Below are 18,595 nucleotides of genomic sequence, written 5' to 3'. Positions count from 1 at the left end.
AATGCTGTAAATATAGAAAGGCAAAAGAACATTTTGGTGTGATGTGGACCTCCAAGCAGAATCACTGATGGACTTGAGGTCATCGTGATCCAGCTCTCTAGAAGCAGCATGATTTCCTTTTCCTTCCCATGTGCTTTATGCTTTGTCCTTCCTCACAATGTTGGGTATTAAAAGTGCATTAAGACTTTTTTCAAAAAAATATGGGGAAAATTTTGCTGGTTTTGAACAACATCTGTAGCTTTTCCCCCCCACATCTCATTCAAAGAGTTTTAAAACTCTTTTTTTTTTCAACTCTGATGTCCATTTCACTCACTATCTAAAGAACAATTTATCTCATGTCCAGACATCCATATGTAAACTTTTCTGTTTTCTGCTTGCATAGACACAGTATTCCATTTAGTGGAAGAGCTACACATATTTAGAGAGATCAAAATCTGTTGTCACAGAAGTTTGTGAAAACTGGTAAAAGACCCAAAAATTCTCTTAGTATGGTCCATTGTCAGGAAAGGTAGATTCTTGTGCATAATGCAAAAGCTTTGTACATAACATTTACTGCTGTACATCTAATGCTGCAATATGCTTTCATCAAGGCTTAAACCTTCTGCTAAAAGATTTTTAACATAAATTATAAGTGATTAATTAAGTACATGGCAAATAAAATATTGCTGAAAATGTAAAGGTGGCTTTTAAATAACACTTTTTTCCTCAATGTAAACTTTATCTAGACAGTTTCAACCACCAGTTATTTTTCATGCTTTTATTTGATAACTAGAACCCAGTAGAGCAGCATATGGGCATGCAGGAACTGAAATAGTTTGTCATCATTATCTGGTAGACCTGTGCAAGCCTGGAGCCCTCAAGAAAAGCCACAAGACTGTACAAACTGGCAACTGTGGGTTTGTCTGTTCTCTATTGATTCTATTTCTGGAAAAAAACCCCAAAAAACAATGTGTGAATCATGTGACTATTGAACTGAGCAAGCACCCACCAGCAGATAAAGCTGCTGCTCTGAGACCTTTGTAGCCTAGTTTTAGTTACTACCTCAAAACCTTTTTCTATTTGTTTCTGAACCATTTGCTTGAATCTTTTTGCTTTGAGGCTAGAGACTGGAAACCAGCCAAGTAAGATACCTAAAAACGTTTCAGAAATTGTAAATGCCTTGTCTAGAATTGCTAACAAAAATTGCCATTCTGTAATTTTATTTAAATCTAAAGAGAAGTTTTTGTCTCTGGATGGTACAGAGCATACGCATTTCTCTAAGCAGAGCTGTGTTGAACAAATGACATGGAGAGTTCTTTGCAGACACACTTACAAAGAGGCAGGATTTTGAGACTGATTTTCACAGGACCTTTGATTCATTTTAAGGTAATTTATGCACAATTTATTCCAGTTCCAGGTTTTAAATTCTGCAGTGCTGCACTCAGATTTGAAAATGTTTATTAGCAAGTGGTTATTTTCACTCAAAACTGAAATACTGTTCATGTTGTCTGCTCTGCTGATATATCACAGTGGATTCAGAATCACAGAACCACAGAATGTTTGAGCTAGGAAGGGAACTCTGGAGACTGCAATCCAAACCCCCTGCTCAAGCAGGTTCACCCAGAGCAGGTTAAGCAGGATCTGTCCAAATGGGTTTTGAATCTCCAGAAAAGGAGACTCCACAACCTCTCTGGTAGCCTGTTCCAGTACTCAGTCACACTCAAAGTGAAGGTTTTCATCATATTCAGATGGAACACCCATTTTCAGTTAAACAAAGTCCTTCCAATAAAAAAAATCAAAGAATTATTTCCAACAAGAATTTTGTAACATTACATCTCTTACTCCAACATTTCTGACTTTGGCTGAAGACTTTTTTGTGTGTGCCACAACTCCCTTCCTGCTATTCAAAAACCTTTCTTAAATCCATTGTCTTCCACCTCCTGCCTTCATTTTTCTTAGTTCATCCTTCTTACCCTCTTGGAAATCTCCAATTTGGTCTTTCGGCACATGAGCCTTCAGCATTATTTTCTTCTTATTTCTTCCCTTTCTGTAGTTTTAACCTGAGTTATGTTCTTTCCAATGAAGATGGTTTTGCTCTGATTTTTTCAGAAACTTGGACCACTAATTCCATGCTTAATGTCTCTTTCCTCCTTTCATCCTGCCAGGATTCCTATAAGATCTAGGATTTAACCTCTGCAAGACCACTCATGAAATTTTCTGACAATGCCACCAGGTTAAGCTCTGCTCTCCTTCAAACCACCAGCAGCTTTCAACATCATTTGATCTTCTTTAGACTGCTTCTTCTCACTCAGTCAAAAAACACTACCAGTAGAACTTCTTCTCCATCTCACTGCCCGTCAGTATAACCATTGTGCCAGCATTCCCCTCCTTCCATAATGTTGTCACTCAGTGAAATCTGCGCTATGAGAGAGGAAATCAGCTCCACCATGTCCACTGGATTCTCCTAATAAGTCTTATTCTTCTTTTCAATTTAAAATGCATTCAAGCTAATTGCTGTCTATTTCAATCTTATTCAGGAGACTTATGAAGTACTTTGAAAAATGCATCACTATGACGAAAACCCAGATCAGCAAGCATGCAATTCTTATTTATGCAAAGCTGATAGTAGAAGTGATTGATGCTTTATCTAAAATAGATCTAAAATACCCTTATAAATCAACAAGATTTTTTTTATCATTACAATTCCTCAAAATTCTATATCTTATACCTCTAATTCTGCTCTGAGGGTGGTTCTGGTTCTAAGTAGACAATAAGCCAAATGGCAAAATCCACCCATGCACAATCATAGAAAGAGGAAAAATAATATAAAAAGACAAAGACTGTACTGCCAATTTACATACGCTTCAAACACCCCTGATTCTCTGCTACTCAGTTGAAAGAAAAAATATTTTTACCTCTAAAACTTCTCTCTCACATGTACTGTCCTTAAGGCTGTCACTCAGCAGAAGGAAACACATATGTCTCAAGAGTACTTTTGTGCTTTTCACAATTTTATCAAGGGAAAATATGTTGCACGTTCTCTTGAATCTCCCAGATTTTCAAATGCAGTTTATTCTAGTTTCTTACAAACTTTCAAAGTTCCCTGTTTTTCCAGCTATGATATAATCACTTTCATAAATGAAGGGACCGAGGGAAGAAAAAAAAAGGAGAAATTGTTGATTGATAGATTAACAGGATTAAAGATGGATGGAAGAAATGTGTGACTTTTGAGGATATATATTGGTGTGTGTTTCTGTACTCTAGAAATGTATAAAGATAGCAGAGCCACCTACAATTCCCCTGCTTTGCAATTTCTTTAGCAATGACAAAAGGAGAAGAACACTTCTGCATATTTAAATAAATTCCTATGTTCTTCTAGCTAGCTGATCATGTCTATTATCAGAGAAGCTAGAATTATTTCAAAATCAAATGAAAAAGCTGACAATCTTTAATCTGCTACCCAGACCATCTCCAAAAATGGGTGCTTTTGAAAAAAATACACATTCTACTGCAAAACCTAAGTTGGTACATGCAAATATGCAGCCGAATATTTAATTGCCACAGAAACCACTTGATGTTTCTCTAATTCTATTTAACATCACAGTTGCTGCTGGGAAGCCATGTATTTAAAGTTTATCACAAACAAATATTATTATTTTGCTAGTTTTTCTAGCAGAAACTAGTTGGAGCTACTGAGAGAAACAGCCATATTACATGCAGCAGCCAAGCAGTGCAGTCCAAGGTAGCATAACAGAAACTAATGCTGAAACTGTAAGCAAAAAAATGCTTATGATAGACTCAAAGTGTTAATATTGATAAGACAGGGAATGTGGGAAGAGCTGGGTCTCAGTCAAGACCAAGCTGGGTCTCAGACGTGTGCTCCCCGGAAAGAAGAAAACCAAGATATTGCTTCCACAAAGGAGGGTGCCAAGAGGTCTCTTCCTTTCTTTCCTGCAGAAAACTAGATAATTCTGATTATCATTTAGGCTTGTCAGGAAATGAGTTGGAGGATGTTTGCTGGTCTTTCCTCTCTTCCATAATAAGAGTCATTGTGGAGTAAGAATAAACTCTGCATTTTGCAGGCTGGTTGTGTCCAGAACAATGTAACTCTGCAGCTCGTAACTTCAAAACACTTTAAAGGAATTTCTAAATATGAAATGAATATGTGAAAATGGAGAAAGAAAGAAAAAGAGGATAAATGGCTGTATTTCTAGTAGATTAACAGAATTAAGAATAAGATTTATTTCTGTGGCTAATCTATAAATAAGCAAATGGGAGTTGAGTTAAAAAAAAATCTGGGATGAGTTTTCTGTCATCATCCAGAGGGTATTTTATACATACAGTGTACTACACAAGCATTTACCCTGAAGATACTGAGCCCAGTTTAGCCATTGTTGATTTAGTTTTTGACAGGACTTGCAGGGGCCAGTTCAATCCTGTGAGCAGGACTCAATCATCTGATCTGTGTAATTGCCAGAACTGTGCATGTGAATGAGTCATCCACATGTGCATTTTCAGTGGGACTGAAATTCAACAACTTTAACTTTTATACACCACAATTATGCAGAAAGATTTCAGTGTATTTGTAAATCCATTAGATCCTATTCTGCTGTACTTTTTAGATTCCAGGCATTTGGCTAGGAAGTTGTGCTAGTCGGGGAAGAATCACATCACCTATTCATGCTAGCCAAGAAGCTGATCCAAGTGCTTTCCTTGTAAGCTGGTTATGTCTGTTGTATAAATCAGGGAGAGAGCCCAGCATCCCAGCATGGCACATTGGGAAATAATTTCTTAGACTATAATCACATTCTAGGATAAAGAGAAAAGCTTAAAACAATATAGAGATGGAAGCTGTTTTCAATCTGCTTTAGAAAAAAAATGAATCTGGATCCCACTTTGGCTCCTGTGCTGCAGCAGAGCTATGTAGCAAGCCTCAGGCTTCTCTCCTGCTTCAGCTATTTGGTTGATGTGATTTGTAAACTTAGGCACAATCAGTAAGATGATGACTGTGAGTCTTATTTTAGATGGACAGTTTTCATGTTCAACATGTTTTTAAATGAAAACAATTTTTAATCCATCCTTTAAAAATAGTACTGCAGAGTATTGGCATCTGTTGTGTATTATGAGAATATATTTGTCAAGCATGCAAAATAACAAATGCTTTAAAATATTTGAATGTCTACAGATGACTACAAAAAATCTTAGACCTTTGTAATTATGTATTAGGGAATTTGGTAGCAGGGGATTTGCATCACCATATTGTAATGGGGTTAAATAATTTCCACCAGTACAATACAGACAAATTTCCAGCAGTACAATATCTTATCAAAGCTCTTCAAGATGAAAGAAAGTAGGTTATTTCAGTGCATCAAAAGAGGATTTGAACTGCACTGAAACCTCGAATTGCTTCACTGTCCTATCTAAGCACCTGGAATAACCTGGTGCTGAACTTTGGGCTCTGGCCACCACCGTGTAAAGCATTAAAAAGCTTAGATCATTTTAATAACGGTATCTAAGAGCCTGATCACCATCATGCTGCATCAAAGTGGTTGGATTACCTCAGTACAGTATCAAAGAGCTTATCAAAAGCTTGGGCTTTAGCACACCAGCCGCACAACAGCTGCTATATTTTAATCAACCTCTGACTACAATTTTGTTTCCAGATTTTCTTTCCCTCAATATTTGTGAGAATTTTGCTGTGATATTAAAAAAAATCCCAAACCCATAGCAAGGTGAATATGGTATCAATACCATGCTCTACCAGTCACAGGAGTTAAAAAAACTGCTTTTCAGATGTCACACATTTCAAAAAGCATAAAGTTAGGATAAGAAACGGAAAGAATATGTGATCATCTTTTTATTCTCCTTCACTCCCCCACCTCCACATCTCTGCCTTTCTATTGCCAGACTTTTTTGTCTGCAAAGACTCAAAGTAACAGGAACAAGAGAGGACAGTGGAAATATTTATGTCAGAGCTGTAATACTTGGAGGAATTCAGAGCCTAATAAGAGCACCATTTTTTTGGTGAGCTTGTGAAGGTTGACAAATAACAAGGGCAGTAGCACAACAGCGACAGTCTGTTAGCAAAGTCCAGACATGAGGATATTCAAACAGCAGCAGAGAGGGAAAACAACAGCTGGCATAAGCCATCAAGATATGTCTTGATCTTTGCCAGAGACAGGTGGTCAAAGCAACTCCACACCCTTCTCTCCATATGATGTTTTGGAGCTGGACACACAAGTATCCAGGCCTGGAATGCAGCTTTAACATGTAGTTTTGCAGACCTTTCCATCTTATTTTTGGAAATGTCAATTCCCACACTGTTGGAGCCTCTCTGGCTTGCAGTGAGATGCTAAGACGTTTGGGATGGGATGCTCTCCACCTCCTGTGGGACGGTGTCTTCTAGCAGCTGGCCAAAGAGCAATGTGGATATCTTGCAGTCTGCTCACTTTATCAGTCTCAGAGGAGTGCAGAGACTCCAGCTGCTGCCAGAGGGTAGAGAGCATAGGATTGTGTTGGGAGACAAATGCAGTCTGGGTGGATAGGGTGAGTTGAGCCTTAGGATTCCTCCCCCTTACAACTCGATTTGTGTCTGTCGCTGTCCAGCCTTCCTGCAGGTCACATTAACCTTCCCCAGTTAGTATGCACACACGTCTGTATATGTTGTAAGAAAAATCACCATCCTCACCTGACAAGTCGTGTGAGGCACACACCCAACCTCTGCTTACCAGCTCTGTGTACATGGACTCTGCACTTCCACTCTTTTACCATCAGGTTTTAAAGCTGAAATACCCACATTGGACAGAATCACCAGGGGCAATGAGGGAAATGCAGGCTTGTATTTTCAATAATCCAACCCCAAAAGCTGCTATAAATGCATGTATCAAAGGCTTGTGGATTCACTTTCCCAGTGAAGAGGGATCAACTCTTCTCCAAAGGACGTAAAAAACCAGGCTGTTCTGGACATAACTGCCCAGAATTGTTTCTCTGCAGGTGTGTATGGTGTATCACTTAACAGGAATCACTGTCATTAACAAATGAGGGACAACAGATTTTGGAAGCTATAATTGTGGTTATTGAGCAACATTGTCTAGCCCATAGCTCAAAGCTTGACATTTACTGACTTTAGTAATATTATGTAACCCACCAAGATGAGGAAAAACCCTTCTGTAGAACTGTGTGCAGTGCTTCATACATGAGCAGCAAATGGAAACCTGCTGCCTGAAGGATTTCAGCAGTGTTTTCCATCTTAATGCAGAGCAAAATGCTGGGGTGAAATTCCTGGCTGTGCTGCAGTGAGTAGACATTTTAATACTTACAAGAGTGGGATTGGGCTTTGTTCAAAAATTGTTTAATAAAGGTCAGTGAAACAGGATATGAGCATAGAAAATAATACAGTTGAGAGGTCAGAAAAACAGTCTTCTTTCTCCACTTAGCTTTTGTAGATTTGTCTTCCCTGGTGTTTGACAAAGAAATAAGCATAACAATGTAAGAGAATAAAATGTTCAAACCCATAAAGTTTAGTTCATAGGTTTTAAGAGTCAGGTTTTGGACAAAAGCCTCAGCTGCTTCAACACAGATCTGGTAAATGGGAATTTGTTCTTTTCTCAATGCTTCCAACCAAATAATGTTTTTACTAAAATGTATATCTACTTGTGGTTGTGCTAAAGCATTTAATTTTTAAGACGAAAATCTGGTGCTTGAAACAGATTGGGCTAATACTTGTCTAAGTATTCAGAGATACATAGATGCGTAGATTACATAGAGAATTATTTTTAGACAGACACAGAAACCCTTTCAGAGATGTCAAGAATTCATTACTGAATTTCCATTTTCATAGATGAAAAAAGAGGCACAACAGTTGCATGTAGTTAAGATGAACAGTAAAGTCACAAATATAATTTAGGTATGCTAAATAATAGTGTCTAGATCACTTGCCAGACCACATAAACTATTAGAGAAATAACCACTATCTATTCTTATGTGTTGTTGTAATAATGGATTATCAGTCATTACACTTTATTTGATTATAAAAAAGTATTAGAATTACCATACAGAAATCAGGTTCTGGTGTCAGAAACACAGCATCTTTTCAGGCCTTATGGGACTGACATTTAAAAATCTATCAATCAGTTTTGGTACTTGTGAAAGGACCTCCTCCATGCCTCACAATGAAGGTATTTGTGCAGGTGAGCCCATGAAGGTAAACATGATTACTCTTGGTCAGCAAAAATATCAGGGTCAGATTCTTGGAGGAAAAGTTTACTTGGCAGCTCAGTTGCATATAGAGGACATCTAATTGAGTGCTTGCTTGAGATAGCTGGACTCGACCCAGCTCCTCCCAAAGACGTACAGCTGGGTGAGTGCTGTGCTCTGCCAGAGGTGGCTGGTCCCACTAGTGATTGAACTTCCATAACAATCTGGATCCTGTGTAGAAGAGTGTGTAACTCTTTCTGTAGACATACCACCTGTCAAGTCATGTGCACATAAGGAAGTGATTCTTTTTTCTGAGATTTCCAAATGACATTCAGTGCTCAACCATATATGGAAGGCATGAATCTTCAAATACGGAAAACAAAACTCAAGAGGAGTCAAAACCATGTACTGTTTAGATGAAATCAAATCTTACTCACTTTGTGACAATCATCATCTTGTTAGTACTAGTAGTAAAATATGCATGTGGGGAAAAAATGGTAGTATCTAACAGCAAATATTCTGTATGAATTCCTATGGACATACTAAATGCTCATAGTATACAATGCAACATATTCATTCAACTCCAGTTGTGACTTGTCACAAGGTAAGTGGGGAAAATTATTCTCTGCTCTCTCCTCCTCCACCTCTCTCAAAAAGCCACCACCTGCATATCCACTGAAACCAAAAACTCTTCTGCTCCCATGGAATTTTGTGCTTTTGCTACTTGCAGAAAAAAAAATCTTTAGCAAGAAATAAGCCAAGACCTTCGAACTGACTGTACTTTAATACACCTCAGGATGCAAATGTTAATTTATGTTTAATTCCACTAAGCATTTTCCAATACCATGACACTGTTCCAGTAGCCAAGACTAGCTTCATTTTATTGGGAATGTCCATAGGAAACATCTGCAAAGATTAATTTCTCAAGACAGTTGGAGCCTACTGGAGATAGAGTACTTGTTTTATATTGTTTCTGGTTAAGAACCGAGATGGTAAATTTCCCTCACTCCTGACAACAGTAAGAATGAGGACTGTAACAAAGTGATTTTACCCAGGGACATGGTTTAGCTAGCTAACTTTTTTAGGGCGTGTTGAGATGGATGTAATACAAGAGTGGTGGGGGAAGAGGTCTTCAGTAGATAGAGTCTTGTGCTATTCAGTCCTCTGGAATACATATAAGAAAGAAGAAGACCCATTTCTGTTGTTTCAGCTATAATAGCCTTTTCTTGCTTTAGGTTGAATTCTGTTTTCTTTTAAACTGGGAAAATCTGAAGTTTGACTGCATCAAAGCAAAATAAAGGACATGTAAAATGCAGGTGACTTTAGAAGCAGGCCCAATCTGTTAAGAGGAACCAAGGTAATAGAGTAGTTTAAGCAATTAAAATAGCAAAGTAGCAATTACTACTCCTGACCACTTCACAAAGAAGGAAACCAAGTATTTCACAATGTTTTGCACAACTGAGGTGTTATAATACAGCTTTCAGAGAAAGATATCTTAAAATCCTTTCAAAAGGCTTGAAAAGCCAATGCTTCTAAAACTTTCACCTTGCCCTAAAGCATTTGGTGAATTCTACTCTCAGATGGAGCGTTGATCTTCCTTCTACATAGCAGCCAATCTGGGAGTATTACCTTATAAATAATTTACAGTACTAACTACAAGATGACCAAGTTGCCTTGTAGGTCTTTTGAGTCACTATTTATGCTACAGTAACATTTGGAAAACCTTTGCCATCCAAATGAAGATGTGAATGTTCTCACACAAAGTCATTCCTTTTTTAAGATGGATACCAAGATCACAGGTACATATATCAACTGGTCTGGCAAAGAAGTATTACCTGATTTACTTGTGAGAGGTGTCCTTGTTTGGATTTAGGACCAAGTAGCTGGAAGACCTTAAAGCCAGAGCTTTACAGAGGAAATGTGAAACTTGGGAAAAGCCATGTCAAATAACAGGTGGTGAGCCAGATGTCACCAAGATTACTCTGTTGCTTAAAATGAGTTACCAGTTCATGCTTTGCACCAAGGACTCAGCCTAAATCCATTATTTAGCCACCTATGTATGGAAAGCAGTTCAGATAAAATTAATCCTTATTGTGTTCTTCTGCTAGTGAGAAGTAGCACTGTTTGGGAGGTACTATTGTGGAGGCTCCACAGCAGAACAAGAGTTTTACCTGCAGTTTTGGTGCTGTAAAAAGAAGTTCAAGAATACAGTGTATCCAGGGCCTCCCTCAAAAGACAGAAAAGCACTAGATTACTTTAGTAATCAAAAATACTATTTGTTGAAAAATATAAGAGAACTGAGGATAGTTACCACATTTGATTGTCTCCTATTGTTTCTAATGGAACCCTAATACATAAGTGATTGTTATAAAAAAGGGGCTTAAGTGCAGCACTTCCATAATTCATGACTTTAAAAAGAAAAGGACGTAGTTTTTCAAGACTATAAGAAATATATACTATAGCATTTATACAGCAATAGAAGATCTTTAGATATAAGAGGGAAGGAGAGGCAGGATTAGCCAACAATAATATTTTGATTAATGAAACAGTAACTGGGAAAATGAATTTTCTTCCCCTCCCACTCTCCACATTGTGTTTACAGCCTATGTCATTTTTCCACACATTTACTTTCCTTCTAATACAGTTGTTATCTGACTCAGTTTAGAAATGAGTTGGTGAAGGGCTGAAAAGATTGTGAGACTGAAATATCTTACATCCAATCTTTTAAATATTACTTAAATATTATTTTTGTATGTAACATATATTTAATTCTAATGTAATGAATACTCCCTTTAAAAAATGCATAGAACTTTCTGTATAGTGTTGTACATTCAAGAATTAAAGCTAGGCTACACAGAGTATCACTTGATTTTTTCAATATTCCTTCTTCTTGACTGTTAGCTGATGCATCAGTGTATAAATAACTTTTTCTTTTCCCCAGTGGTTATCTAGAGGAGCTCACAATGGCCCGCGAATTGCTATTCCTACAACTTGATCAATCTTGCTTTAGGAAACAAAGCTTAGTGAATAAATGAAACCCAAGGAATATTACTAGGATGCACCTTTTACACTCAGTTACCTGGGTAAAACAATGGCAAAGTGAAGCAAAAATTCTACAGAATGAGAACAGTCATACTTCGAACTTAATTTCTGTATCTCTGAATAAAATTTTCCAACGTGAAATGCGTTGTGGAAACAAATTTTAGCAACCCAATATTAAAATAGTTGTGATATTATAATTTTATAGGGTGTGATCTCCTACTCACTCATTGTTTAGCAATACCTGTACAATACCTAGATTTGTGTTAATACTTTGCCTGCAGGTGTATATGCACTAAAGTCTTTGAATTTAAACTAATGAAAAAGGTAGAGTAAGTATAGGATGTAAATAATTTATGATCAATATCGCATCTTTTCCAGTGATGCTACTTTTAGTTGCGTTTCTTGCAGGTAGGTGAGGAACAGCTTTTGGATAGCCTCTTGTAGAGCCCTACTGTAACAACCTGAATCCTCACTAAAACCTCAGACACTGTAGGCACAAGAAAACAAGTTTGGGCAGAATATGATGGTTATTAACCCACAGAAACTGAATCACTTGAAAGCCACTCACCACTCTCCGGGCAGATATGCAAGGGTAACAAAACACCCATTGGAAAAGTCATGCAAATAATCCCAGAACAGGACAAGACTGGCATGTGCTCTGGCAGAGAAACCCACCTCTGCTGGGTGATCCTGACCCTTTTTGCTGTTTCTCCCTGGCCCACTGAGTCACCTTTCCATGGCCAGTGAAAGTGCTCCAGCACAGCATGAGAAGCACATTGCTCCCTCCTACCACAAGCTGACTATAATTTGACAGTTTGGCTACCCTCATGAGAGATATCGGTTGGAAACCTCAGAGGCTGAGAAATTAATTGAGTCTAGGTCTCCCATATGTTGAGTGAGGGCTCTAATCACAGAGCTATTGTGTAATGGGGAACCTGCCACCTGTTATTTGTATTTCTCAAGCAATTAACCACTCTTCGGTTGTGTTTTTTTGCTTGTTGTTTTTTGTTTGTTTGTTTGTTGTTGGGTTTCTGTTTTGTTTTGTAGGTTTTTTTGTTTGTTTTTTTAAGAAAAGACATCATTATATCTCTTTGGGAAAAGTTTTTGGACAGTAACAAAAGGAACAATTAATAGCTCTGATAAAGGCTCCTAAGTCCCAAGATGGAATGCTTTGAGGATATCCCTCTATTCTTTCCCTTCTTGCATACCCTTAATCTCTCCTCTCATTTTTCAGCTTTTTCTACCTGTCTGATGTATCAAACAAGGAACTGCTCCCTCACTCCAGCAGGAGGATTCTGGTACAGGTGCTTAAGAATTAGGCAAAGTACTTAAACCAAAGTGGTTGTTTGTCTCTGCAGAGTATACAGCTTCTTTGAATGGTGATTTTGATTCCCTAGCAGCACTGGGGGGACAAAGCATGTTTTCTCATCCTCTACCATACATATACAACTGGGCTTGCCGTGAATGAGCTGCGCCATGACAGATTTGAAGAAACCTTGGGAACAGTATGTCACAAAGGCATCTGAATTATTATGCTGCTTCAGCTTCAAGTGACAGATTCTTGCTTGGAGCAGTTAAGTATGAGCCAAATATTTGTGTATGGATGGGAATGCTGTTGGCTGAGAGGGTCCTAGTCTGCTCCTTTGCCAAAAAGATTTTTGGGTTTTCTGTTTAAATGATATCTCTCTATTTGAATGTGACATTGAGTATTTTGTAGAAAGTTTTGTACTCCAACATCTTGTTTACAGCAAAACTTCACAATATTCTACCTGAAAACAAAATAGAAACTATTGACATCTGCTTGCTTTGCTTTCAAGCATGTAAACTCTCAGGTTAAACACTGAGCCACATCTTCTGAACAAAACCAAAGGAACTCTTCAGCAATTTTCTATTTTCTTTTGACATTGATAGCTGAGCTGGGAGTGCCTGAAAAACTTCAAACTATGTAACATGGGTAAATTCAAGAGGTTATACTTGTCTAGACTGTTTATAAATAAACATGACTAAACAAGTATTGCAATTTCTTAGTATTTTTAGTGGCTTTAATTGTTATTCCCTTCACTGAAGAACATTTAAATATTTTTATATTTCTTATTTATTATGTATTTGAAAGGAAGACTTTATTTTCCAGGTTGTAGTGTTGGGAAAATTTTCATGGCTGATCTAGAATGAAAGAGTTGCACTTGTAATGAAAGTAACCATACACTTGAACCAAAAAAGTCCAAGTGGTATTTTTCCGAATATGTGGCATTACATGTATATTATAGATTTCCAAATGAAAGCTTAAGGCACTTAGAAACTGAGGAAGATCAGTCAGATGCTAAGCCAAAATTGAGAAAGACCTACAAGACTCTTAAGTCTGCTTTACTGTCTAAATGCACTCTTAATGAAATTAATAGATTTAGAAAAAATCTTCCAAATTATCTGAATCTGGACATGATTTTTTAGTATGTATTTTGAAGAGAGACTTAATGATTTAATTAGTAGTTTCAATACTTTTAGGGCAGCTATCTTGGTCTTCCATGTAGGGCCCAACACTCCTGTCTCCCACCAGGACCGTAAGTATTTCAAGAAAATACATTTATAAAATCTTCAATAAACCTGAATGAAATTTTGAGGCCAGCCTGGTCTTAGGGAAAAAACATTACACTGGCAATTGGTAGGCCTGAATTCTGCTCCCAGCCTTTCTACAAATCTGCTGGGCTGCTTGGACAAGTTTTCTATCACTTTCTTTGCTTACCCTTTGCAAGGTTTTTTGCTTTTCAGTGTTAATTCAGACATTCCAGAATATTTTATATTCTATGAGTCCTAAAAATTTGGTTTACTTTTTACTTGTGCTGCCTTAATACAATTAATATTAATAACTATTGATAATAGTTAATTAGTCTTTTGAACAATAGCATATTCACAATGAATCTGCTAACTGGAATTTACACATTTTCCCATTCCTGTATGCTTGGGAAAAGGAGAGACAGATTTTTCCAGTCCTAACAGTATTTTGTGTGAAAAGATCTATGTCCATGTGTCTCGGTTTAGAGATAAATCTAGGAGAAAACACTCTGGAATGAGCGCTTCCTCTAAAGAAAAAAAGGGCTTCAGAAATCCTTTTTCTGCCAATGAGAAAAATGAATACCAGTGGGTGAAAGTGAAAAAAACCCCACCTGTTTATTGACAAACAAAGTGCCCGCATGGCATGGGGAAAAAATGAATAAATGCTACAGATTGAACTTTCAGAACCTTGCCCCCCTTCCCCCTCCTGCCCCCCCTCCCACATCAGAACAACAACAAAAAAATGGCGGCTGGCTTTTGTCTCAGGGAAGGGAAAAATAAAGTTCATGCAGCAGCTCAGGCAAAACAGATGGGAACCTGGTGAATCTCCGATGTTGGTTTCCTCCTCACAGCAGATGAAGCTGGTGGATTTTGTTGTTTCAGCTTTTCCCGAGGTCTTGGGCTGGCCGGAGGGGGTCCCAGTGAAGGGCTCCCGCAGGTCGCGGCGATTGTCTGATCTCGGACCAAAACCAAGCCGGACAGTTCAGGAAAAGAAACAAAAGTTGCCGAAAGACTGCTGCTGCAGCCTCTCCAGGCCAGGGAAAGAGGAAAAAAAAGAAACTTCTTGCTTAAACTAACAAAAGCCCAAGCTAGCTAAGCAACAAAGTACCGTCCGGACCGCGCCACACCCAGCACGCCCTGGGGTGAGGCTTCGAAAAGCCCATGAAGGAGCCCCCAAGGCTCCCGCCCTTCCCCGGACCCACCTTAAAATTACAGCTACCGTTTCTGGGCATAAAGCAGATGATTAGGGAATAGCGTATCAACATAAAATCACTCCAAGACACCATGTTTTAAAATCTGGCATTGAGAGTTCATCTTACCTTCCTAAATATATACCTGATGGGTTTTTGGTGCATTATAAGACCTTGGTCATTAATCTGAAAATGAAGCATATTTCTGAAGATTTGTGGGAGTTGTGATTAGCAGTTTAGTCCACTATTTCCATGTTTTGACTTTTGTTCTTTACAAATAAATCTTTAATCAAGACTGAAAGGTAAAGATCACCAGGCCACTAATTTTCTAAGCGTTTTTGCATCTAACTGTTTTATCCAAAGATACATTGACATCAAAAAGTTGTGAGGAGTAGATGTCTAACTTTCAGAACCCTTTACAGAATTATAGGTAAGAAATTTTTGACTCACTGTGAAATATGATTTATAAATTTTGTGATATTTTCTTGCATGAGTAACAGTCATTAAAAGCTTTGAAGATGGACTTATTCAAGGGAGAATTTATGACACGACAAACCAGAATGAAGCACCAGATGAATGTTGAAAGCATGAGATACAGCAGAAGTATAAACCACAAGATTTTCATACATATGAAGGGACTTCTTTTGCAATACAACTTTTTTTTTTTTTTCACCAGATAAACTAAAAGCACTTCAGAGTATTTTCCTGGATAGATTTTGTTCCCTTTTTTCATTCCTCTGCAATCTAGAAAATCTTATCACAGCAGCTGGGGGTAAACAACAGGTCAGTATAGCAGATAGCTTTGTAAGAATAAATTTGGTAGTATCTTGAAATCAGTAATCCTAGCCTTAAATATATGCAAAAATGCACAACAGAGACAAGAAAATGGCACTTAGAATATTTTGCTGTTGATGTAATTGATTTCACACTTCTACCATACTTCTTAAATATGGAGGCATGAACACAAGAAGTTTTCCCCTTGGTGGTTTGAAGGTTTCACTCTACAGTAAGATAAATGCTGAAAGAGATAGCTTGCAAGTAAGGAAGGAAAAGGAAGGAAATTTGAGAGCCCCAACTATAAAATTCTAACATTACTGCAATTGAATATTATGATATGCTGTCATGATAATTATGATGAAAATGAGTAAAGAAGCTCAAAATATTCACAAAAGTTTTCTCAAGTTACAGCCAGAACCAGTTTTTGGATGGCCACTATATTATGTAATCAACTTAGGCTGTGAGATATGGATTTTAAAAATGTTAAGGACAACATTTGACCATTTTCCTTTGCACAGCTGATGCAGTTTCTCCGTGAAGTACATGGAACTAAGCTGGAGCACCTTGCTTCAGCAACAGGTGCACACTGTGCTCAGTCTTGATACAGTTCTCCTCCCATCCTTTTGAAAATTACCAGTAGTCCACAGGGAGACAGAGAAAAAAAAAAAGAATCTCCTTTTCTTGTCACTCTTTCCCCCTGTTTTCTCTTTGCTGAACAATTTATTGTAGATTTTGTTATACTACAAAATATGACTTCAATGCAATCTTTAATGCGAGCCTTTTAGCGTTACAAAGCTTAGCATAGGCATGGGAAATTAAACTCTCAGCAGTTTTCTGCATTGCCCTTTACACAAGATAAATGTAAAATGGTGTGATCCAATAAAAAGTGAAGAACTGATCCTAGGGGCTGGAGTACAGTCATGTCTTTCCATTCCATAATGTGTGCAAGAAACATTTAAAAACCTTGGCAGCAGTGATTTACAGGAATAGCTGGTGCTTCCAGAAATGAAAGAATCCTTAATAAATCTGTTTATCACAACAACAGCAGGTTTTCTCACATACATGTTATAGACCAACAGATTACGGTTTTTATTGAACATCCATAAACCCACCAGTGGAACAGGATCATCATAAAATAAGAGAGCACTCTAAAATATAACCTTGGAAAAGCCACTGACAGGATATTTTTGTTTGGAAGACACCGTTCTTCCACTTGCCAAACATGATTTTGATAAAGGATTCAAGGAGTGCAAAAATACCATGTCTAATGACATGGCCATATGTTTTCTACCTTCCAAAACTAACAGTACCTGCAGAGAACCCTCCTAGCTCTGCTTTGCTTTCCTGATTGTAATAAAAACATACAATTCAAATGGTTTTTGTTTTTCACTGCTCATTTATCATTTTTTTATAATCTTTTTCTGGATTAACACTAAGTCTAGCATGCAAAAGTATCTTCCCACAGGATGTAATCTATTTAAACATTAAATAGCTTTTGGCCTATGGCAAGGGTTGAAAAGATGCAGCCTTCCTCAGGTTCTCACATCTGGCTTGTGCTCATGAAAAAAAAAAATAAACCCAAAGAAAAACAGTCCCAGAAGACTACTTGCCTTATTTTATTACTAAATATCACACACATAGAAGCCAATTCATCTTAGAACTTTACAAATATATAGGACTGCCTTTGAAAGGTACACATTTAAACAATTTATGCCAAGAATTAAAACACAAGTTTCACACTAACTACTTCAGATGCCACTTCATTCTATAAATCATGATTATATTCTGATTCTGGGCAGTAATGGATAAATGCTCATGATGCAGCTGTACTCAATTTAATTTGAAGATAAACCAAGTGAGCATCTGACCCTATGTTTCTGGCACAGATATGCCATCACCTACATTATAAAAATATTCGTTTTTATTGAAAACCTTTACTGGAGTACCAGTAGCTTAATTTGTAGAGTTTTGAGCCTGATATGGACAACTTTGCCTTCTTCACTAACATCTTGCAGCAGAGGCAAGCGTGTTAGCCCTGGAGCTGCTCCTCTGTAAGACATAGATAGCAGGAGAAAAGTCAGTTCCTTCAGCTTGGGAAGATTCATTACAGAAGTCACTACAGTCCCCTTGACTTCACACGTCTCTTGTGCAGTTGCACAATGGCACCAGAATGGAGCTGCAGTCCTGTGTCCACCCTAAACAGCCACACTAAATGTGTCCTTCAATAACCAAATTATACAACAGCAGTGAATACACACTTCAGTGCAATACTTCAGTGGTGCTACTGAGTCAGCTCAAGACCACAAAGTGTAAAGCCCTGTTTTAATTACCAATACTAGACAATTTAGGCTCCTCTGGGTGCCTGTGGTTCCTGTTCTAGCTGCTGAATAAATGGCTCTATCTTCAAAAGAGCTGGTTGACCTGCTGATTTGAAGCCACTTCCCAGCAGCAGTTAACAGTGGACCCCCAGCCAAGATCAAAGATGGTCCCTGTCTACGTGCAAAAAGGCCTTTTGAAGAGGCAGAAACATGAGCAACTCTCCTGGGGAAATACAATCTGAAAGCATCCAGGCTGCCCATCTCTGGCAGCAAATAATCAGGCCGTGATCCAGCACCCTTCAAGACCCCAGAGAGAGCAATTGCAGAGAATGCTGTCCTGGCCCTGTGGCATCATTGCCTTCAAAGTTTTACTTAAAGCAAGAGGCAGAACTCACTTTCTTCCAGCCCTATTAATTTACTAGACTCTTTTCAATAGAGCCATTACATTACTTAATTTTTTTTCATTTTCCAAAAATCCTGCAAATTCCAGGTCTTCTCCAGCATCTTCCTATCCTCCTATCTTTTGTAAATCCAACTCTCTCT

Source organism: Corvus cornix, chromosome Z (genome assembly GCF_000738735.6).
Source record: "Corvus cornix cornix isolate S_Up_H32 chromosome Z, ASM73873v5, whole genome shotgun sequence".
NCBI classification, from domain to species: Eukaryota; Metazoa; Chordata; class Aves; order Passeriformes; family Corvidae; genus Corvus; species Corvus cornix.
The sequence above is the reverse complement of the archived record's forward strand: the minus strand, read 5'-3'. Positions refer to the sequence as shown.